The sequence below is a fragment of the Diorhabda sublineata genome, chromosome 9, assembly GCF_026230105.1.
Source record: "Diorhabda sublineata isolate icDioSubl1.1 chromosome 9, icDioSubl1.1, whole genome shotgun sequence".
Classification (NCBI taxonomy): domain Eukaryota; kingdom Metazoa; phylum Arthropoda; class Insecta; order Coleoptera; family Chrysomelidae; genus Diorhabda; species Diorhabda sublineata.
The window spans coordinates 17,260,251-17,285,384 of NC_079482.1; the positions used below are offsets into that span (position 1 = coordinate 17,260,251).

The following is a 25,134-nucleotide window of genomic DNA, read 5'->3' on the forward strand; positions in this document are numbered from 1 at the left end:
CTGCAATTATTCTATCAATTTTTCCATGTCAAATGACGAAACATCTACTTCAAAATAAAGTATGAATATTCAAAACCAAATTTATAGATATTAGTAATTATAAAATGTTTCCTCTATCATCACTTACATACGTCCAAAATGGAGAACTCACGCAGTGAGGAATGATATTTTCTTGCCCTTATTATGATAGACCAAGTCCACTATGAATTATTGCGAAAAATTGGTTTGTCAAGTTTCTAATTCTCATAATCCTTACAATGAGTTTTGGAAACCAACTTTACTAATTAAATTTTTTCCATGATTTGTTAACCATACCACAGTTAATACTAGGACAATCTTCATATCTTATTTCAAATACTCAAAGCATTTTTTTAAAAGTTGGATAACACATTTTTAATGATGAACGTACTCAGAACGTGTTGTCATACGAGTGCTTTTTGAATTGTTTATAGATACGAAACAGTCATAAAAACGCCATATGCCATTCAACTCGCATCGACTTTTGGTGATGATGCAGTATCGCTAGCCATCGTGTTTCGCTAGTTTTCTAAATGCAAACGTAGTCGCACTTCGCTACAAGATAAATTTCGTGAAGGTCGTCCAAAATTGGCTGAAAACATCGATGCTTTAAGAAAGCTAATATTGCAGGATCGTCATGACTCACCATGAGATTGAGGCAAACTTGATTATTATATATCCACTTGCGTATAAACAATATTGCATCAGTATTTGGTTGTTGAAAAGATTTTCTGCGTTGGATTCCGCATAGTTGATCAAAAAAACTCGTGTCGATTGGTGCACAGAAAATTTACGCACGAAGAACTTCGAAGCAAATGGTCGCCTGTTTTTTTCGGAATAAGTTCCCACCGTTCCATAAGAGTAAAAATCAGGGAAACCAATTGCAGAACACGAATCATTCTCCACAACAACAATGGAAGCTTTCACACATCAGGTCAAACAAAAACGTTATTGAACTGTCAAAACATCTAATTGATGGGTCATCTGCCGTACAGTCGTTGATTAGCATCAAATGATTTCTTCTTATCCCCTTAGATCAGCAGATCAAAAATAAATTGTGAGGTCCATGGTTCCCTACATGACAATTGGTTCACACGCAAGCAAATGTGTATTGATCTTAATGGAAAATATTTTGAAGAACTATGAAACTATATCCAATTATAAATTTTTTGTATAATATTGTCTATTCTGATTACTACAAATTTTCACCACCAGTAAGTGATATTCAATTATCATCAATTTATAATGTGTTTTTAGTCGGTTTTGACAGTTTATTTTGTATCATATCTTTCGTACCGCATAAGCTACTATCATCTATGTTCCTTAATCCATATTGAAACAAATCAAAATCACTACTTGACTATAATCTAATTAAGTGACACTATATATATTTCTTGTCACAGCATTGAAAGATGTGCTTTGCTCAAAGTTTGAATCAAAATAAAATAATATTAAAATCAACAATAATTTGTAGATATTTGGAGCATTTTCTTGGCCATTCTGCGTCTTAGACATATATACATATTGGAAGCTCTTTTTAAAAATATCAACTTCTGAAAAGAGAACAGAAGCTTGCTAAGCAACGTCCTCAGATGTTGGAGACATGCTGAAAGATCATTTAAATTATTATTAAAACAAATATCAAGTAGATACTGCTCTACCAAACTCTTGCCTAATCGCCTAATATGCCTAGATAAATCAAGTAATTTTGCTGTGTATATCAAGTACATACATAAAATTGACTAGGCTTTATAAATTATATAACCAAATGAGATTATTTCATCTCAGTTATTTTTCAATATACCCGTTGCTATTGCGACAACTCGATTCAAAATGATAAAAAAATGGCTAAGAATCATTGTGTGCCAACAAAGTTTATTGAAATTGGAAATGAGAATGTGGAATACTCCATATTCCTAATATTATATCAAATATTACAAATTTTGTAGTAAGAAAAAAAACTTTCATCTTATTTTCAGGTTTTTTATGGTGCTTTTGTGTTTTGAGTATATTATTTGGTTTGAATATACACTGTTAAACATTTCTTCGGTAATGTCTAGAAAGTTTTAATGCTAAATAATTTTATATATTTACTGAACAAAATTCCATTCAGTTTAAGAAGTCACAAAACATTTCATGAAATTTATTCACCAGTATCCTATATATTCTTTGCTATCCACGGAGAAATCAAAATGAATTTGTTTGGAAAGTTTATAAGGGAACAAGTCAACTCAAGATCATGTTACATAAAGTACAAAGCAATGGTCACATTCCAAAAGGGGAAATCGTTGAGCAACTTCAAACTTAACACGTTCTATAGGGGATGCCATGATACCTGGTGCTTTTAATTTGTGCTAAGTAACGGTAGCAGAAGTGAAACGTGAGAAAAGTGTACAAAAACTGAGACAAAGCCTGACCAGTTCTAGTAGTAGTTATGCAGAAAATAGAATGATTTCGTTTGGGAAGATAGAGAAAATAAATTAGATCTGTATGAATTCCTCTCTATTTCGTTTGAATTATGTTCATTTTTGTATACAAATAAAAGTGGAGGAGTGATGGATGTACCTCGTAATCCTTTAAAGAGGATCTATAAAAAGTACCATATTCGCCACTTTTAATGTAACATTTTAAAATTTGAATAAGCGAGCAAAACTGCTTCTATATTGAAAATACACCTGTCCAAAAATTAATAATTGGTAGAAATCTAAAAAGGCTTGACAGCGAATCCTCAAAACATTCCCGTTTTTTACCGTTAAGCACTACGTTCACTAAATGTGAACAATTGAAACATCTTCTGGTATAAATATAGCAAATATGTTCTTATTAATAGATTACTGCTAATTAACTTTACATTTATATGAGGTCTGATTTCATGTTTTCTCCCCTCGCCCACTTTCTACTTAATGTATCTCGAAAGGAAGATTGTTCAATATTCAAACTTCACAAGCCACTGACTTATCACATATTTGATTCGAGGGCAATCGTTCTAGATATGAAGAATATTGTAGATGTCTAACTGATTCGAAGCCATTCTTGCTATTGAGACAGTTGCAAAGGCAATAGCTCACGTAATTTTTTAGCTAAATTGGCAAAATTTCAATTACAAAATATTTTATTACACAACATACTGGCCTCTTAATTGGATACATTTATCACAGCGAGCCTGCAACGCCTCTAGAGATTTCAAAAAAAATGTTTCTTCTTGCTCTGTAAACCAGACGTCCACAGCTTTTATCATCTCCTCGTTGGAAGAAAATTTACGACATTTTAAACTTTACGGAGCCAAATATGGTAAATAAGTAAATTAGTATAGCTTTCCGCGTCTTTTCTCTTTAATTTTCTCCCGTAGAGTGGTCAGTAATGTCCAATAGTAATAATCTCCAGTTATTGTTCTACCCATATCCAAAAAATCAATCATGATTTCTCAATGTTAATCCGAAAAAACAGAAGAAAGAACTTTTCCAACAGATTTTTTGACACGAAACTTCTTAGGTTCCAGAGTGTCGCCATTCCATCGATTCTTGCTTTGTTTCTGGATCGTAGAAATGTACTCAAGTCTCATCCATAGTAAGAATTCGGATTAAGAAGTCTACAAGTGCTTCAGATATCCTTTTTAGTCCAATTCGACGGTCTGATAAAATCATGTCATGAACTACATCAATATTTTCGGGGAATGACTCAGAAACTGACCTTCCCGATCGGTCATCATCTTCAATTCACCTCTTTTAAAGCTTACAGTACAGTTTATCACGGTCGCATACGAAGAACATTGATCACCAATGGTATTGAGCATATCTTCGCGAATCTGCTTACCTCTTAAGCCTTTTAAATACAGGTACTTGATGATGGCTCGATACTACAATTTTTCGACTTTTACAATTCCAGTGGACATCTGTTTTCTTGTAATTTATTGCGTAACTCTGGTTTACTTTTTTGACATCAAACTTTACAATGACACTTCTAATAAGTTATTGTTCGTTGCTATGGTAACGCAATATTTTGTTTATGCATGGAACTGATCTAGGCTAACTAGATATTAATATATCCTCGTAAGCACCTTTTATTGTGACTTTTTTTGCAGACGACCTCCTAAAAATGAGCCTTCATCGACCGAAATTACGGTTAGTAAGAAATTTGCATATAGGATTCTGACTACTTTTTATGATCTATTTCATAGTGATCCATACCTCCTCATTTGTCATAAATCTTGATAGACAATTTTCATGGTCTCATCTACTATGCGTTGAAAGACGACTGCAAATATCTTTTCACGTGATATTCAATGTGAAGACAATTTTCTCAAGTTCAGTTTTACATTCAATTTATTATCCACCTCATGATATGAGAGACCACTTTCTTGAATTATTTATCTAATAGTCATGTGTCAATTTGGTAAAACGGGATCATGGAATTAACATTTCCGAATATATTGGCGGATGTGGCAGCGCCACGTACATGTTTATCTGCATACGACTGTCTTCCACATTTGAAGACACGATACTACTTTTTTACTGTCTTATGAAAGTCAATTCTTTTTTTCACTATTTAAACACCCTGCGTTTTCTGACACAATTCATTTTGATCCAAGATGTGACGTATTAAATTCGGGTTTCTACTATAATTGCGGTTCAGCACGTTTAGCCTTATCGGCGCAAATTCATAAGAAATAGGTTACAATGTTAAATGATGATAAATTTGGTTGGATTTATGGATGGCTCTGGCCCTTGTATATTATAATTTTGTTGTCAGAGTCGTTCCAAAAGATCTGGTTTCTGGTTTCCAGTTATTATTGTTAAATCATTATATTTCTATATATCTATAAGACTGAGATAAAACCAATAGTTACATACGCCGCTGAAACTGAGCCTAACAAATATGGACGAAGACCAACCAAGGTTATATGAGAGAAAAATAATTAGAAAAATTGATTGACCATAGAAAGTTGGAATAAATATATTGGAAAATGAGGATATGGTAAATACAACTACAGCAAAAATAACACAATGGTACGAACTGATTAAAAGAATGGGAAAACTGTAGGATACATGAAAGATAACAGAATGGAGTCCAAACGAGAAATGATTGTCTAATAGAATAGAAAATTGAGAGGAAAGATCAAATTGTGCAAAAAATGCAATATCTGGGAGTACGTGACTGGAATAAACAGATGCAGGACAAGAAGAAATGGACAACAATAGTCGATGCGTCAAAAACATGAGATAAGCTGTAATTAAATAGGGTAAAAATGTTGACCACCCAAAAAATACAGGGTAAAAAAAGCTGAGCTTGAACGGTTAGATATAGAATAGAATGTATAGCCTTGTATATATGTAGTATTGTTCAAATAGTTACGACAAATCTAAGAAATCTAAGTGGACATCTGTAGATGAAGAATTTATGTTAAAATTTTGTACTCTCTTCAATTCATCCATTATCAATGATGCCAGGATTATTATTCTCTTATCCTTGAACTCCTTGTTAATCTTCTGTGAAGTATTATAGCTGGAACATAAATCGACTATTCAAATGTCAAACGCAGTTCCAGAATCTATTACGTATGTAATCCAATAAATCCCCAATAGGATAAACACTGGATACTAGCGAAATCGAAAAATGCGTAGAGTTAGACAAGCATGAACCCAATTTTTTTTAGGTAAATTTCTTAAAGAGATATTTATAGACCCTATATATCCCCAAAGTTCTCGCCTCTAAGTTTAGATTGTAAAAGTGGAATCTGACAGAGAAAACAGTAGTCAGATAATAGTCGTAAAACTTTGTTGTAAATGGATCGAAAATTATTCACGCTAAAAATCAGTGGTTAGAAATATATTTTTTCTACGTCAGTCATAATTCTCACGTTTTCTTTTTTCATTCATTTGCATTTATACAGAATGTAATTTCTTAATCGGTTTCAACGCAATTATAAAAATGTTTAACAAAAGATGGGCTGTGAACACTTTCTTTCCTATATTAATTCGTTTCTCCGATAAACAGTCACATTTCTATTTCTTGATATTCGTTCAAAAAAATAGGTTTTGTGTCTAATTAGAAGGAGTGCAGTATTATTATTAGTGTTGGAAAGTAATAGCAAGGAAAGTTTAAGCACACCAGCAGCTACAGCAACTGCAGCAACTATGAATTTTCTCCCTGAGAAATCCTGGGAACAGTATTTCTCTATAGAATATCATGCTTTTATGGAGTGGCGTACTAAAAAACGTATGAACACCTTCACAGAAAGAATGTTACTAGCTTATTCTGAAACTAAATCTAAAATATGGAAGTCCTCAACACTTTGGTCGACTTATTCAAAACTTAAAGACACCCTAATGGTAAATAGCCACGTATATATCAGTAAATATTCGATATTCATTGCATACTTGAAAAATAAATCGGTTGTCTACAGACCCAAAAAATCTAAAGCATTTGCCCGTGAAGAAATTGATAAGTTTCTGTTGCAAGCTCCAGCAAGCATGCATAAGGTATGACACCAAAAAATTTTAATGTAAGCTTATATATTATTTGTAATATCTTTATCAGGTTGCTTTAATATTCGGAATCGCAGGAGCTCTGCCGAGGGAGGAATTATACTATAAAATGAAGTGTAACGTTCATTAATAATACCAGAAATGTTTAAGTACCTGATACAAAAAGCCAAGTTCAATGTCGATTTACTGTTATCGGTAGAATAATAATAGATCGAACTTGGTAAAAATTTATAAAAAATATAAATACAGACGACTCACAAATGTCAAAACAGATCATTTATTTATGCAGTATAGAAAAGGAAAATACAAAATGCAAGTTGTAAGTATCACTACCTTTTCAAAAATTCCCTCGCATATCGCAATATATTTGAATTTATCTAATACAGAAAACTACACTGGGCATACATTTCGACGCTCTTTGGTGTCTCTATTAGTGGATTCCGGTGTTAATATAATTCAATTAAAGAAGCACTATAGACCAAGGACCAATAGTAATGTAACTTCTTCTGTACTTTAAATTAATAATGGTCAATGTTGTATTTTTAATATTACTATTACAAAATAAAAATTGAAAAGAGTTTTGTCACATTTGTTTAAGTCAACGTAGAAAATTTTTTTTAGGAAACTCGTGAGTAAAGTAACTTTTTTTCACTCGTAGGAATTGCTGCATTCACCTACTCGTGAAAAAACGTATTACTTTACTCCCTTGTTGCATAAATAACTACTTTATAACCTCTTTTAAAACATCTAAAAGAGCTTAACCGTAATCAATTGTTTGAAATTATTAAGTCTATCTCACAATTATCAATTCGCAAATTCCGTTTTAGAAACATACGAATCAAATGGGTACAGCTCTCAATTTAGGGAGATTCATCAAACATCTGAATAGAAGTTTTGACGTTTAAAGAGGGTAGGATACGGAAAATGAAATAAGTTAATGATTGAGTTCTTCGTCTACGTTATAAAAATCTATCGAATAACAATCAAAAAAATAACATGAAAAATTGTGGTACAGAAAGTTCTTGGATATCTACAGCTGGCAGTATGTATAAAAATAAGGATACGTTCTCACATACACTTCTATTTAGAAAGTTTTAAATCTTCCTTCTTGCAAACATCTATTAAAGAAGTTTGATTACTGAAAAAAATTTCAGGGGTGATTGTGAGACATTAAGATAATTAACTTCATGTCATTACCACTACAGGTTGGAAATAAGATTTAGAGTTTGATAGCAATCTATTACATCATTTCTCATAATTTGGAGTAACAATTTTCACAATTGTTGCCCACAATGTAATTGTAAACACAATATTCATTCATCATACTGATTTCACAGTTTTCTTTGATTTTTATCAATAAAATAAATAATATAATAATAATATTTTTTTCAATTTATCAAAAAAGACTAATTTTAAAACAGAAAATACCTAAAATCGAGAACATTCAGATGCATATATCTATCTATCTATATATATATATATATGAATGAAACAAAAATCAAAATATCAAAATATTCCATCTGGCCTGAGTATGGCGTCGTTTATGAATCTTTGCGTTTTTGGATGAAGACCTAATCCATATTTTTAACTCTGGAAATATGACATAATAACCCTAACTCATCATAAAAAAATAACTCCTGACATACTTTATTGCAGTGAATTTTCGTCCTTACATCACAAACACCAGCTTTTAATCATAAAGATAAATGAATATGCATCGTTATCGAAGTCTGTAAATCACTCTCTTATCAGTATACTAACTATTGAAGTGTTTATTATAAATTATGGATCTATTCAAGGAATAGAGAACATGTGTTCTAATGTGAAAAGATTGATGCACTTGGTGAAATATATTTTGTAAAACGCCAGGAGAAACATGTCGGTGACAATTTTTAAATGTTTTATAAATGATATGAGTTTAAGCTTGAATATAAGAAATATTTTCAGTGCGCAACATAAATACTACAATAATCATTTTAGCTTCAAATTATTACAGAAGTAGATAATATATTATGAAAAAAATTCTATAAGTTACTGAGAAGTAAATTCGTTCCAACTTGAAGAAGCAAAAGCAATTTCTTTGCACATTCAAAACATTAATTTTGCTTTTTTTGTCAAAATCCCGCCCTGGTCATGAGGCTTTATAGGAAACTATTTGTACTAATATATTGGTATACAATTTATATTTTTACAAGAAACATTTATATGTTTTGGGGAGAGGTTTCAGCTCGAAAGCCCTCTCGTACATCCGCCGCTGAAACCTACTTTAAGTAGAAATTTTGAATACACACGTGTATATGAAAAGGAATATAGTTAATATACACGTGTAAAAACGGAAACATATTTTTCAAAGACTCGTGTTTGAGAAGGATCAAAGAATATTCAGTTCCAATGCATTATAAAATCAATTTGTTGTAAACAGAAATCTGCAAAAATACTCACTAAAAGAATCACGTTCAATGTTATAAATTTAAAATCATTCATAACATAAAAAAACTATCAATATTTTTTACACATTCTATATGTGTGTATAAAGTTTTATTTTTATTTATTTTATGTTTTTCCTCCTTATGTTGTTATACTTTTTATACGACTCCTACACATTTTAAAAATTTTCTCTGAAGAAAAATTATTATTCTTGTAATTGGACTATACATGAGATTGTAAGCAGTCAGTTTCAAAGAAAAATTAATCATTTCAGAAACTAACTAAACATACTGATATATAATTTATAAACAGAGTTTGAGAACCAGCTTTGTCAAAGTTCAAAGTTCTGGACCACCTTTACCGTTCAAAAGATAATTAGAAAACTCTTTAACAAACAAAATGGAAAATTGGATGTAGCTTATCAAATGAAACTTCATATAAAACGAACGATATTGTGATTTCGTCGTTCATCTAAACAATCAATTCCGGTTGACTGATTTTCATTCATTTTTTTTATTGAATGATATACTATGATAGAATAACATTGTGACATTTGTTGTTATTGAACTATGTTTTTTGTCATCCTAATTTATCAAATCGGATATATTTCTAAATATAAATTACTTCTCCTCGTTATTTATTAAGAAGACACAATTTGATCGTTTATAAACATATTTTGAATGATCTGGAGATAGATGATTCGCGAGAAAAGTTTACTTACTCTTACATCAAATCCAATTTCTTGAGATTCAAAATACAAACATAATTCCGTACGTTTCTTATATTGGCTTTTTCACTATAAATTAATTTGCCTTTTTACATAATTAGAAACAGAGATGAAAAAAAAATCGTTCATCTAACAACAATAATTTTGCCTCTAAATTCTAATCATAATATGAACCTATCTGAAACAGCCTACCTTCCCATCCCATCCTTTCCTCGTTGGAAGAGGTAACAACCAAAATGGTATACATCTCAACATATTCCCTAAACATGAAATCCAGATTTCAAAATATTACCAATTCCACTCACTATAATAATATTCTATATACTGATGCATCTAAATCTGAGGTCGGCGTAGGTGGTACCGTAGCCACTTCACATCAAATAATCAACCGATATCGTCTTCCAACTTTGGCTAGCATCCACACAGGAGAATTAAATGCAATCATCCAAGCCTTGAACTCCCTATTTCCTGACGACAATTAGCTAAATGCACCGACTCGCTCATATGAATAAACTTCCCTAGACAAATATATCCAGTATACCCTACCATTTAGAATATTAATGACTCCATTGACCGTCTTGTAAGCTCTGGTGTTACCATTACTTCAATCTGGTTACCGTCTCATACTGGCATACATGGGAACGAACTTACAGATCAAGCTGCAAAAGAAGCTTCGGCTAATTCACAGAATACAAATCCACAATGATGTTATAGCATAAGACGTTCCATACACGACTGATGGAAAAACCACTGGTCAAGCTGCAACACTAAGCTACATGAAATTCAACGATTCATCGACTTCAAAAACCTACCTCCCATGAGTCGTAGAGACTCAAGTTGTTGTACGTAGACTACGCATCGGGCACACTCGACTGCCTCGACATATAATGGCCGCTACTGATCCTTCCAATTGTCAGCACTGCAAAATACCACCGACAGTCAAGCACATACTAGTTTTTCACAGTACCACCAGCTAGGAAGTTCGCGTAACGTGAAACAGTTACCATGCCAGATCTAATATTTGAAAGACATTGGTCTATATCGTAAAATATAAATTCTCAATGTACATAATTCAAGCAGTTTGTTAATATTAATGCTGAGGTGTCGTAGTTATACTCGTAGCTAATGATTGTATCATAACTGTACCATGTGTCAATGATATTAGTTGTCGAGACACATTAATTGGAATGGAACAAAATAGTAATATTCAGTGAATTATTATATAGAATACATATATTCCATCTTATCAATATTTCGTTCATATATTTTAGTTCCAGAAGACTCAAAACACATTCACATTCTTTACATGTTTTATCATTCATATTATCACAAGTGAAGAATGTGCAATATCCCTGTTAATCGAAAGTGATTTTTAGTGGACCGGTTGTATACTAGAAATACCCAAAAGTCTGTTCAAAATAATTAACTATAAGGGACAGTTTCTCCCTAAGCTTTACCCCAAAGGGAGATATGTAAAACTTTTAGTCAACACCATATACAATAGAAGAACATTTAACTGAACAATGTTATGAGATTCTGTAGAAGCACATTTGATGATGATTGGAAACGGACTGTTGGTCATCTTGTAAAAATGTCTAAATTCAATTTGCGTTTGTTCGAAAATGACTCTCACTTTATCCCGCTACTCATAGTACTTTCACTTCGCCACATCTGATGAAATTTGGCGGAAACAAGTACTTTAATGCTTCACGAAATGGTATAAATAAACAATACTTAATCATTATCTGTCAAAAAATTTATTGTACTACCAATTTAATGAAATATTTTTTTTTGTTTCAGATCTAACTCCATCTACTTCAGGTATTGATAAGTTTTTTTTTTAAATTTTCAATAGAATATCCATAATTGTGAAATGTGCGATATCAGGATACTATAAACTATCAGATAAAACAAATTCTCCCTATCTTAGGTAGAAAGAAACTCAATCGAGGAAACTAGTCCTGCTATGTCTTTTGTTGTACGGATTTGTTGAATCCGGTTTTGTTCAACATCCACTTTGTTGCATAGAGTTTAGAATTACCGATTCCATATATACCAACTCTTCTTTTGTTTCTTATCGAATAAAACCTTGCATGTAATGGATCAAATTTTTGAGACCTCAGTATAGACTCCTTGGAAAATCATCTCTCTTGAAATAACCATATAATAGTTCAGACATTTCCAAAAAGATTGAAGGGTAGAGACAGAATGTTTCATTCATAAATCTCATTGTTTTGAAATTGTTAGTTATTCGGTTGGGTAAAGTTTGGGCTGCCTAGGACGTTGTGAACAGTGTTTATATGATCACCATGAGTGTTGAGTATTGGACTTAATATTAATATCATAATATTATAAAAATAAATACATTTTTAGTGAAATGATCAAAGATCAAATGCAATAATATGTACTTAAGAAATATTTTACTAGGTTACTTGGAAATTCATTACAAAAATGATGTTATGCAAATAAAGTTTCTTGTATTTGATTTTATTGATTCTTAATTCATAAGTATATACAAATGTATATGCTATGATGTTGAAATAGAATTAAAATGCACCGTAAAGAGGTATATATAATATTTAGATGACTAAATGCATATTTTCTTAATTAATAATTATAAAAATCAAGAATATGTTCAGTAAATGTTCTAGTTACTCAATCAGAATTCAAAAATACGTGAAAAAATCAGTTTGGAAAATAATAAAAATTGTATCACCAGGTTCCACTGAAATTTTTTGGTAGGTGTTCACTTATAAGAAAATACCCCATAAATGAATAACTTTTATATTTTCAAGGTATTCTGATTTTGAATTAGAATTTTTTTTCTTAAGTAACTTGTATAAATCCTTTATTAATTATTATTGGCACAATAATGAGTTATACGACGAATATTTTCACGGATATGGAGAAATTAGTTGTCATTTTCGAAATACCTCATTCGTGTAATGAACAATTCTGTTTACTATAATATTAACAAGTATCGAGTATAATTTGTAGAACCTTTTTTGTGTAGATTTTTCTTTTTCTACTTTCAATTTTTCCTGTTATTTTTTGTTATATTTTGTAATAATCGACGGTTTCGTTTTATTTCCCGTCTTCTCGTTCGTCGAAGTTTTCATTCTCATATTCAATATCAAAATCAAATAATTTCCACTATCGGTTTCATTATTACTGTTAATTCTCTGCCCATTTCCATGTATTTTAAAAGTTTTATGATGAAGAATTATTGAACAGATCACTCATTTGATTTGAAGAAAGATTGGATGGATACTACACTAATACCTCTGTTGAATGCATGTATTAAATATGAAATGTTCACTAAAAATCGATTGCGAAGTTCAAAAACTCGGTCAAACATTTCGGATACGAAATCAGTTAATCGGTCATCTATGGGATCCTGGATCATAGTTTCCGAAAAGACCTCAAGTGTGATATCTATAAATTATGAATCCATACGGCGGATATATCCCTTCGAACAACTACTCCTTTAATTTACGCCTGTTTTAATTCAAAGGGAGTTACTTGAGTTATGTTGTAAGCCCCATCTGGATTAATGGAAACTAAGATTCCACAGAACATTTCCTGTTAACTTTGAGGGGATTTATCTCCCAATAATTATTTTTTCTTTTTTGGTTATTTAAAAATACGATTTTTGTTCAATAGAGTTTGATATAGCTATGAGATGGTTGGAAAATTTTTTTAATATTTGTGATAAATTCTGTGACTAATAATCTTTTAGCTCAATAAGTTGTTGTTTAAAAAGTTTTTTGTACCTTTCGCTCTTGTTTTGATGCTCATAAAATGCTGAGATTATTGCGTTCCATTGATATAAGTATATACTAGCTTTACATTTTTCCATAAAAATTGCCATAAAAACAATTTTTTAAAATCATTTTTCAGCTCAATATTTCCAACGCGATAATCCAAACTAATGATTTTTTTTGAATCCATCTATTTAATTCTTTTTATTTCAAGCTAATAATAAGATGCGCTTCTTTATGTTTTTCATGATGTAGTAGGTACAATAATTTTGCTGTGACGTCTAGGGAATATTCATTTGGAGCAGTGTTGAACTGTTCGTGTTTCATTTTTGTCTCCAAATTTTATGTAAATTATGATGATAAAATTATTATTTGAAACCCATTAAATTCCTTGAAATGCTAATAATTTATGTACGTCTTTCAATATCTGTACGTAACGTTTTACCAGTGAATATTTCTAAACAAATAAATAACAACGATCTTTTTTTGTTCTCGTTATCTTTATACAAAATTATTATAGATCGGATGCAACAAATAAATAATTATCTCAATAATTATTACAATTATTCCAAATAATAAATTTAATACCATATGTTTGATATCCTTCCACTTTTTTTCTTTCTACGTTTTGTAATAGAGTTTTCTTGCAAATCAACTAACAATAATCGGCAAGCATTGCTTCCGACCGTTATCCGTACAGCACCTCTCAATGTCCTGACATGTCCTGATGAAATATTTTACCTTGTTCTTCAGATACCGTTCCAAGGTTGTTGAAAAGAACGTATTATTTACAGTATAATTATAACAACCGGTTTCATAATCACACCCTAACTGGCACTTTAACTAAAGGTTCCTTTAAAGTAAAGAGCCCTTTGACTTAGCTGTTTAAGTGAAGTGACCCCATAATAGATATGTGACGGCCTCTCAAGTGAAGACTCCTTCAACCAAAGAGGTTGACAATACTTTGTCCTTTTCCAATATGTATCGTTAGAAAAAGAAATAAAATGAAACGTAGAATTGAGTGTTATTTTGTAGTTAACATTTCTTTTGGCGTGCTCTTGTGTGCCAGTTCAATTTTTCATCCCAATTATTCCATTCAATGATAATTTTTATAATTTTTAATCGTAAGTATTGAAGATTTTGCAAGATTGATGTACAATTTTCATTTCTACGACTTTCTTTATTTTTATAATAGATTCATTGTATAAATATCATCGTATAATCCAGAACCCATCGACTGTACTGTCTTTAATTCAGGTCTCTCCGATCATGAAGCAGTATTTTTCGGTAAAATACAATACTGAAAATGCTTCTCCCAAATCAAGCCGTATCTTTTAGGAAAAAAGTTTTCAAAAGCGTTGTTAACTGACTGGAACATGCTCTCTGATGTTGTGGACTTCGAATCTTCTAGATTCATAAAAATATTAGCATCCAATTGTTTTCCCCTCAGGTGTATTGAAAATAAGCAAAATAAGTCCTGGTCCACTAAAGGTATATTAGCAAATAACATGAGATCTTCTCGTAACGTTTCTAAAGAAACATGGTCCATTGTGAATGATCTTCATCGAGCATAATTTCTACTTCAGCTGATAACATCAATAATTACTTTGTGATTATAGCCAAAAATTTATCAAATTCTATAACTCCTTCTCATGATCCGCTTTCATATCTCCTTCTTCTTCTAGTCTTCTTTATGCCCGTAGTTTTAACAGAGCTTCGCAATACAATTGATGATATCCAAAATATATACTCTTCTGGAACTGATTGACTTACATTAAGTGTTTTTGAGTCTGTCCAATTGCATATGTTTCATTTCAAACTGGCACGTTTTCCAATTGCCTTAAGACGGCTATAATAATCATAGGTTTTCATAGAGAAGATAAAAATCAAGCATCGAGTTATCGCTCAATTGCACCTCTTCCTATATTATCTAAGATCATAGAAAGATTGGTTAAGAGGCTTTTATCATTTGTATCTGAATGTAAAATACTCACACAATTCGAGTTTCGGAGTAAAAAATGCACAAATGATGCTATATTCTCTCTTCTAAATAATGTCTACTCTAGCCTAAATAGCCATCACTCCACTGCAACAACTTTTTGTGATTTTTCTTTTGGAGCAACCCTGATCTCACGGCACATCATAGGACCATATCTGGTGACCTTATCACCTTTAAATCATGGTGCGATTCTAATCTTCTCTGTCTCAAAACCAAAGTTTTATCATATAAAAATAGATTACTGCTTTTTTTGATAAATAACACCACCTTCACGTCGTTGAATATGTAAAATTCTTAGGGCTTATTGTGGACAAATTCTTGAAATGGAAATTACATATTGCCACCGTATCTAAGAAATTAAATTCCTCCTGTTCTGCGCTGAGATCAGTTTATTATGCCCATATTAACTTGCATCTCCTATATATTCCTTCTAGTGGACGTGTGGTGCAACTCAATTTGAGTAAATCCTCCAACAACAAAAGAGAGATGTTAGACATTTACTTGAACTAAACAGCAGGACTTCTTCAAAAGATTGAAAATTCTGACTCTTTCCTTATTTATCTTTGAATTCGTTTGCCTAATTCATAAGCACGCTTCTCCAGTATCAGAAAAGTGAACGGCTATCCATTTAGGAACGTGGAGCACTACCTTTAACTACCTACTCCACGTTCAGAATTAGTTAAAGGTTCAATATTTTACAATGCGAAAAATGCACAATCACTTGTCAATTGAAATTATATCAATATTATCTTTTCCCGCATTCCGTAATAACTTGAGGGAATGTTTACTGGAAAGTGCCTTCTACTCTGTAAACAATTCTATTTTAATAGTAATATTCAATTCCGGATATGCATATGTACAAATTATTACTTATTACTATTACCTATAATTTTGTTACTCATTGTCGTTTTCTTTTGTATATTAAAATTTCATTTCATTTGTATCTTTATTTAGATATTTTTATGTTGGTTTTTCAGTATTTTTAAGCTTTTGTCTACAAATTGTGATAATTTTTTGATAGTAAAACATTTCTCTCTCTAATTTCAGCATTTGTATTCACGTTTCCTAATTTTGTCATGAGGTATCTCTGAATGCGATATTCGCTGTCACTGCCTAAAAGATATCTTCCAAAGTGTCTTTCCTCAAAATCCCTTCTGGAAGCACTGTTATTGAATATTATCTGGCCGTGAACGAAAGCTGGCTAACGAGCTATAATGTTACGAAACCGAGCATCGGATACTGTTGGTACGTTTTTATCTATATCGATATATTTTTTATCATCGCATGAGCTTGGAGTATCATGATATCTAGACATTGTATCATAAACCTTTTATTTTTCAAAACTTATTAAAGAGACGTTTGGGTCATCTTAGAATTCAAACATACAAATGTTTGTATTTGACGTTTGCCGCTAGAGTAGATTTTAATGTGTTAAAGTAAAACATTTCTGACTTTATCTTGAAGTTAAAATTAGAAGAACATTCAGGCTAAATATCAATTATGAAACAAACGACTTAATTTAATGAAAAATTTCAATTTAAAGCTTCCTTTGAACGTATTATGAAACCGGCCGTAATATTTGCGCTAATCTAGAAGTTAGAGCAATATTAACAGGACTGCAAGGCGAATATACCGAATTGTTTTTTGTATTTGAGCGTGGAGTTAACGATGTAATTGAAGAAACTTCAGTCTACAGTGAAAAAAATCCTACTACTACTCCAAATAAAGCTGAGTCTAATGAAAAATTTTGCCAGAGTCATAAATGAAGATAGATAACGCTTACACCTCTTAACAAAATTTTCTGGAGTCAGAGACAGGGAATTGAAAAATGGTATCTTCATATGTATCCAAATACGCGCTTCAGACAGTGTAATTGTAGTAATATCTTCAAAGAACCTAATTGGCCCGAACTTCTTTAACAATACTGTTAATCAGATTCTTATAATTTTGAGGGTTACAATAAGAGAGCATGGATATAGCAAGATGGCGCAATCATACATCCTAAGGGAGCTGTGGATAAAGAAATGTTCCCAAATAAATTGTTCTCACACATAGATGTTATTTCATGGCCTTCCTGCAACCCGACTTATCTCCGGCTGATTTATATACATGAAGTTTTCTCAAAAGTCATTTCGAAAATGTAAGGGTCAGGTTCTAGAAATGCCACTGGTAAGATGACGGCCAGTCACACGATATATAAGAAAATGATTCAATTTTATGTCTTCTATTTTAAATTGTTTGATTACAATGCGTTCTCCCTTTATCATGGCAATTTCATACCTCCACTGTACTATTGAAAAGCTATATAAATAATTATTATTTATTCCCAATAAAAATTTTGAGTAACTTGTGACAAACTCTTAAAATTACTGAATTTGATTTCCTTGAATGCTATCAAAAATTAATTGATGTTCTTCTAAACGATGTTGGAGAAGCAAATCAAATTTGAAACTAATAATAGACGAATAGATGATTCTGAAATTTAATTAAAAGCTTTGTAATATTGGTCCAATTATGGATAATCGATTCAAATTCATATAACCGATCACAAAGTAAGGCAATTAATCAACTACAATTGAAAATCAATAGAATAATTCTCAAATGCTGCTTTCACAGTTATTGAACAATTTTGCGTTTAATTGCAATTATTTTATAAAGTACAGAAATTCATTTGCTAAATATGGTCTAATGTATTAGATGGAGTGTTATTAAACATTTGATTCATCCCTGTATGTCGAAACAGACAATAGATAAGTATAAGTTAAAAAAAAACTTCAATTCTTCCAAACTAAACTTCCAATTTTTCTTTCTATTGAATTATCTGATGAGTCATTTCTACAATAAATGAATAAATCAGACCTTCAAATAATAAAAAATATTAGTTATATAGTACCATCTCAAAGAACCTAATTACATAAATAAATCGAATGTAATCTCCATGGTATTCAGTCGGTATATGTTTGCAGAAATAAGTATTTGTAAACGAAGAAATTGAGAGTAAATAAATCCAGGAATAGCTGGAACATATCCATTTGTCAAACTTAAATCGTCCTACCTTATGAATTGTTATCTCCGGTTTATCATCTTTGAAGGTGTAGTCAAAATAACCACAACTAATGAATACTTTTTATAAATCTGGTGATAACAAACTACATACTAAGTTTTTATAATATGGAAAATATAGTCATCGTAATAAAATATAGCATCTCTACGGTCGCAGTTTTGGGCAATTGCGCTACACGCGACGTAACGATACCATTCGGTCAAGTCTTCGTATTTTAAAATCCCACCAACAACTGAGAATTCCAGTGGCTGCGTTTGCTCGGAACTAAAAGCTTCAAATCAGTGATGTGTCTGGTGCTGTGAGGGTAATAAAATGGGTTAGAACATTTCAAGACGGCCGCACCAAAAGTGAGCAACTAACATCATTATCCATGATTCAATTTGAAATGACTATACCAGCTTTTTTTCAACTGAGGAATTATCAAGACGTCTTTTTTGTATTGTGTTAAATTGTTGCAACCTTATTTGACGATTATTTGATAATGAGAAACTGAAGCTTATTTAACAATACCAGAAATTCCTCAAAATTATAAGGAATTATGTAGAAAAGTATAGTCTTATAAGTGAATAAGCTATTTTTGGAAAATTTTTACATATTTTCTTCATTTCAAAACGTGAAAACACCTTCAATATTAGATGGATCAGCATTATAAGAGATATTTAGGTTATATTTTGAATTGTGTATAAGGCTACAGTATTTCCTGGGATTACTAGTTTTTCCACTCATATAATTGTATTCTCATAACGTTGTGTTCCCATTATGAAATTTATTAATCCAATTATGATGATACATTTAAGTTAATTCAAATAAATAATTGATTACTACTACTGGATGAATTGGAGAGATAATTCTTGAGAATTGTAAACAACCACTCACATTTTCTCGTCTAAACTGCGCATGCTCAACCCTCTCGAAGCAACCAGACGTGTTCCTCAACTACGTATACTCAACCTCTTCAAATTATTCACCTAGCTAATGATTCAGAAATACGTCAACTACTTTATTTTCACTATTCTCAACATTCGGATAGTACACAACGTTATCTTAATGAACTATTATTATTTTAAATTATTTTCTTTTATTATTTATTATTGAATTCTTAATTCGAGAATAAATTGTTGAGTGATTCAATGGCAATGAAAATACAAGCGAATTATCTCGCCACTCCTGATGGGAACTATTTGAGATCTTTTAACAGTATATTAAATTATACAATATATTTCTTATTTTATGCTCCATTACCTAACTTTTATTTTATATCAATGTGGCTGTGAAGAATCATAAATCTACCTATTCAACTTCTACTTACTATTGTATTGGTTTAGATTTATTGTAAACTGACAGTCTTCAACGTTTCACTTAAGCTGTTCCATTTGTCCCTTAGGTACTTGAAGTTCCATCAACTTATCAAATTACTTACCCTTTTTTTGTATTGATTGATCCATAAATACGCATAGAGTGTTCTTAATAGTCTGGACATCCAAGGAGAACAGTAGTCAGATTATTGAAACCACTTTATTTATTCATATTTTATGTTTAATAACTAGTTTTTACAAAGTTGTGAATCGAGTTACCAGAGAATGAGCAACGGCTTCAAATCCACCTGAGGCAAAAACACGAACTTTAGTTTTAGTGTTGGGAACCTGCATAACCCGTTTGAACCATACTCTTTCGAATATACCAAACAATCAAGATAATTATGCTGTAGCTGAGCATTCAATGGAAACTTTCATTTGTTTGTCAATTAATTCACCATTTCAAAGAAAAATGCTCAGTTATATACCTTACTGGGTATTATTATGGCATTTCGTCGCTTTCCTGATTACATTTTTTCATAGTATCCAATTTCTTAGTACTTTGAAAACAACCACTCCATGTTTCTTTCAAATCCAAATGCGTCTCGAAAGCTCTACTTTTTTTTGAACAATGATACAGGATGATATAATTTAAGTGTAAAAATGAAATGTTGTAATTCCCTTACTACTAGTATTAACAGATGACGTACGTAATAGGAATCAGCGATATCACCAAGTATCTGAAACCAATAATATTTAATTGAACCTTATGGCATCTGATACCTCTTGTGAAAGATATTTGGAATATCTACTCCATCGTACTAATTTTGTTTGGTCCTTTTTCCTTTTTTTTCAGGTGTCATCTCCAATTAATGAAGGTTGGCGACAATTTCGACATACTTATTTCGTTATGTTCAACCATGAATGTTGTCTGCGACCAGGTTCACGTTTTCCTTCGATTTTTCCTCCTATTATTAAGTTCAATATATCATACTTGTTGTTACTTTTGTTTTTGTTTCATTAACTTTCATGCCTAGTTGATCTCCCACTTCTACAACTTTATTGATTAGGCGTTGAAGGGCTTCTGGATTGTCTGCAATGATAACCGTGTCCTGCAGTTAATTTTTATTCCATCCTCGCCATCGCTTGGTGACAAAGCACAACCTTGTCGTACCCCCTTTTCTATACACACTAGTTCTGATGTCGTTTGTCCATACCCAACCGTTGCTTCTTTGTTCCAATAAAGATTTCCAATAAACTCGATGTCTTGTTTCCCTAACCCTATTTTCTGTAGTAATGTTAGAAGAACGGTATGATTACCCCTATCGAAGGCTTCCTCGTAGCCTATGAAACAAGCATAGACATATTTCCTCATATCTCAACATTTTTGGAAGAGTATTAATGAGTTGGCTAGTGCTTCCCTTGTTCCTAGACCTTCGCGAAATCCAAATTGGGTATCGCTTTCATCGGCTTCACATCTATGGTAGATTGTGGCTTATATAATTTTAAATAGGATCTTAAACATTTGGCTCATTAAGCTTATTAGTCTGAAATCATCACATTTCTTTGCTTTTGATTTCTTAGACTTCAAAATTCCACCTATGGTTGTTTGTAAAAAAAGTTGAAATTTTTCAAATAACGTTTCCACAGGCGATGAAATCCGGAATTTTTAATTTGATTATTGTCAAGCGAGACGTTTAAGTCTCTAAATAAACAAAGTGGTACGTGTTATAGTTATCTTAATTATTGGTGAAAGTGTGAGAGTGGAAATGATTTTCATGCGACAGAACACATTTTTGATGGGACATACCCCGATCGCCCTATACCGAGTGGTTATTTGAGGGAGCTTTTTCATAAATTAAAAAATAGGTAGTGTTCAAACGATGAGGTCGACCAAATATAAGTATTTATGAACAAATTCATATAGTTGCAGAGATTGTGGTGAATCCTTTTTCTTTTACACCCCGAGTAGCTTCTACCTGTGGAGTCAGTCTCAATACAGTACAGATACAAATTGAAAATGGTGCATCAACTTTCAGATGATGATCGATGGAAGACTGCAAATTTGTGTTAATGTTATGTTAATACTCAAAATGTGAGGTATTGCATTGATAGAAATCCTCACATGTTTCGTGTAAAACATACACAGTTCCCATTAAAAGCAAATGTCTTGGCAGATATTTGAGGAAATCACATAGTCGGGTCTCTTTTTTGGAACTCTAATTTAACCTTATATGTCGAGATATTAGAAAACGGAATTCAACCGTTAATTCTTCAAATTCTCGAAGATAACTAATGCAGTAACCTGGAAATAATGTTCCTCACTAATACTTTGCACTAAGACGTTATCTAAATGAGGAATGTCCTTGCAGATGGATTGGACGACGCTGTCTAATGGAATGACAAGCTCGTTCACAGGACTTAACACCCTTAGATTTTTTGCTGTGGAAATATTTAAATCTAAACGCCTTTTACGATACGTGTTACTACTAGTAAAGACGTTTACAATAGGTCACTTTCACACTCAGAATTTCATAATTCTAAGTATTACTATTTAAAACAAGTATTGGGGGGATTTTAAGAATCACTGTAGGAATTATATTTCAATTATTCACTTATTTACTACTGATACATTTTTGTATATTTTGAAGCTTCTGTTCTTTTAGCGTCATATAAAGTATCCGCAACTCTGAAATCGATATTAGAAAATTTTTGAGATATTTTATCGATTGCATTTTTGAGATATTTTATCGATTGTATTTTTATTATAACTGAGTAAATGTATCTCAGTCAACTTCTTCCATCCACGGATTTCCTGTTATGACAATTTTTCTGATTTTCCTACCACCTCAACCTCAGAGTCTCAGTATACATTATAACTGATTTAAGGTAATTCTAGATGAACAATATTTCTATTCTCTCATTATGTGAATAAGAAGATATGAAAGATTAAATGGAGGGTTTTTCAAGAATACATCAATTATCGAATATAGAGTTTACCAGAGAAACTACACAAAGTTCATTTAGAAACGGTAATTACTTGGTTAAGTCCTAAACGTTTATCTCATTCATGAAATTGAGAATTTCCTAAACTTTGTCTGAGTGTAAGTTAGTGAGCGAATCAATTCATGATTACGATTAACTGAGTTGCTCCAACTTTCAAAGATGTACACTCAACTTACATAAGATTGTAATTACGGGTATTACAAACGTAATAATACATAATCACCATTTTAATTGTAGAAGGATTGAGACACTGCTTCGTGTGGTACACGCAATAATTTATAGTTCAGTATCAAAAGATCGAAAAAGAGATTTTGTTCTATTGTTAAGCTATGGATGGCTTCATATATTGTATACGAGAACCTTCAAACTCATAGCAATCATAGTATAAAATTGATAACCTTTCTAACTAGAATGTATTTTCATAACAACTGCTCTAAATTGGCTCCTTGGCTAGGAGCACCAGAAAAATTAATATAAGTTTCGGACTACGACTCATATATTGGGGAGAAGAATTATCTAATTATCACCATATCAAATATTAACGTTTTCTATCAAGCGTCAATTTGTATTTTTTTTAAAAGGAATAACAAAATTTGATACAGCGCAATTCTAAACTAATTAATTGAAAAACTAGCAAGTATATTAGTGTATATAGTACACTTTAGTGTTCAATTTTGCCTCTATACAACTACGCTTAAATATATATAAGGTATTAATTTAAAAGCTTACCAACTTTCAACGTTTTGCTTTTAAACTTCTTTATAACAATTACAAAAAATTGACTGGAGCTTTTTAAATGCAGCTTTGATTTATTAATAATCTGTTCACAAAAATAAATCTAGAGGCCCATATTTGAACTAGATGTTGTAATGAGATTATTATTTCTGAAGTCAAGTATAAGTGGACCTCCCTAGTTAGATTTTTCTCAATGGGCCTCAATACCCTCACAAATGGTCATTTTCGATGGATACTAGAACTATCCTCTATAAGTCGTAGATTTGAATAAACTCAGCAGCAACAAATTTGATTGTTAACATGCCCATTAAGAGAAAACATACATTCATTGGTGAAGTATATATTATGACAATCGTAATTCATCGAATTATCGTCAAAAATTGCTTTATGCTGGTGCTCACTAAACTATGTCGTGCTCCTATTTAGCGCGACAAAAAGCGAGGGTTTTAAAGTAGACGTGGCTCCGATTTCTATTTGTTCTTCTTCTTCTTCTTAGCGTGTCGTATCAAGTACCCTTGACGTTGGCGATCAGTTTGGCAAAAATCTCTCTATCTTGAGCTAGTCTAAACATCTGTCCTGCTTCTCTAATCCCAGTCCATTCCCTAATATTCTTCAACCAAGAGGCTTGTTTTCTTCCAATTCTTCTACAGCTGTCAACTTTATCCATTATAATCAACTGGAGGATACTAAACCGGCTACTTTCCTGCCGCTATTTTCCTGCATTTAATGTTATCCACCAACTCACGAATCGCATTTGCTCTGTTAAGGACTGCATCGTTTGTTTGCATAGCTGTCCACGGTATCTTGAGCATGCGTCTATATAACCGCAATTCAAAAGCTTCTAAGAGATTGATGATAGATATTTTTAAAGTCCATGGTTCGATAGTATATTAGAGAAATGATATTTTAAAAAATGTTGTAAGAGGTACCTACATTTTATTTTCTCATTAGGGGTCCAGTCTGTGAATCGTTTGTTGATTAAGAGACATTGCAGTCTATTCAAGTCGTCACACAGTACAACTGAATCAATCATCTGCGTATCTGATTGTATTTATAAGTTTACCGTTAATCTTTACTCCATATGATGAGACACACATTTTCTTTTTTCTTGGTAATGGAACCAGTTTCTCTAAATTTAGTTATCAACTTTAAGACTTATCCACGATTCAAATTACTATTCGTATTTTTTAATTGAACTTTGTCGATGTTCTTCTACTTTTCCCATTATAAAAATAATTTCGTTATGTCAACTGTGAAAAATGGAAATGACTCGTAAATAGAAAATATTTTAAGAACAGTTTATGTTATACGTAAATGAAATGTACTACTGGACTACAAAGAAGTTCTGATTTAGGAAAATTACATTCTTCTTAATAATAATTTCTAGCCTTATACTTTCCTTAATTATTTTGTTGAATGTTTGAAATGAAACATCACAGTTACGACTTAAGTTTATTTTCAGTTTCATTCCACTGAAAGTTCAATTCATGTTTCAAAAAACTTTTTCATACCTAATTAAATACTTGTATACAGTTTCCTTCGGGAATCTGTAAACTTCCGAAAAAGTTCAAGTCTTTGGTATCATGTACCTAGTGTTGTGTTGAATTTATAAATAAA

General features: G+C 31.7%; 1 protein-coding gene across 5 annotated transcripts in view; it reads left to right on the plus strand.

Annotated features, from left to right (window-relative positions):
* Positions 1 to 25,134, plus strand: part of LOC130448864 (FMRFamide receptor-like) — a 416,668-nt gene that overhangs the window by 210,666 nt on the left and 180,868 nt on the right. For 3 of the 5 annotated variants that reach the window (XM_056786416.1, XM_056786414.1, XM_056786417.1), the window contains one exon: positions 11,458 to 11,478. The exons of 1 other annotated variant lie outside the window; for it this stretch is intronic. The gene's annotated coding sequence lies outside the window, so the exon portion shown is untranslated. Of the gene's footprint in view, positions 1 to 11,457; positions 11,479 to 16,464; positions 16,663 to 25,134 lie in introns of all 5 variants that reach the window. One more of the 5 variants, XM_056786415.1, reaches the window with a different exon arrangement.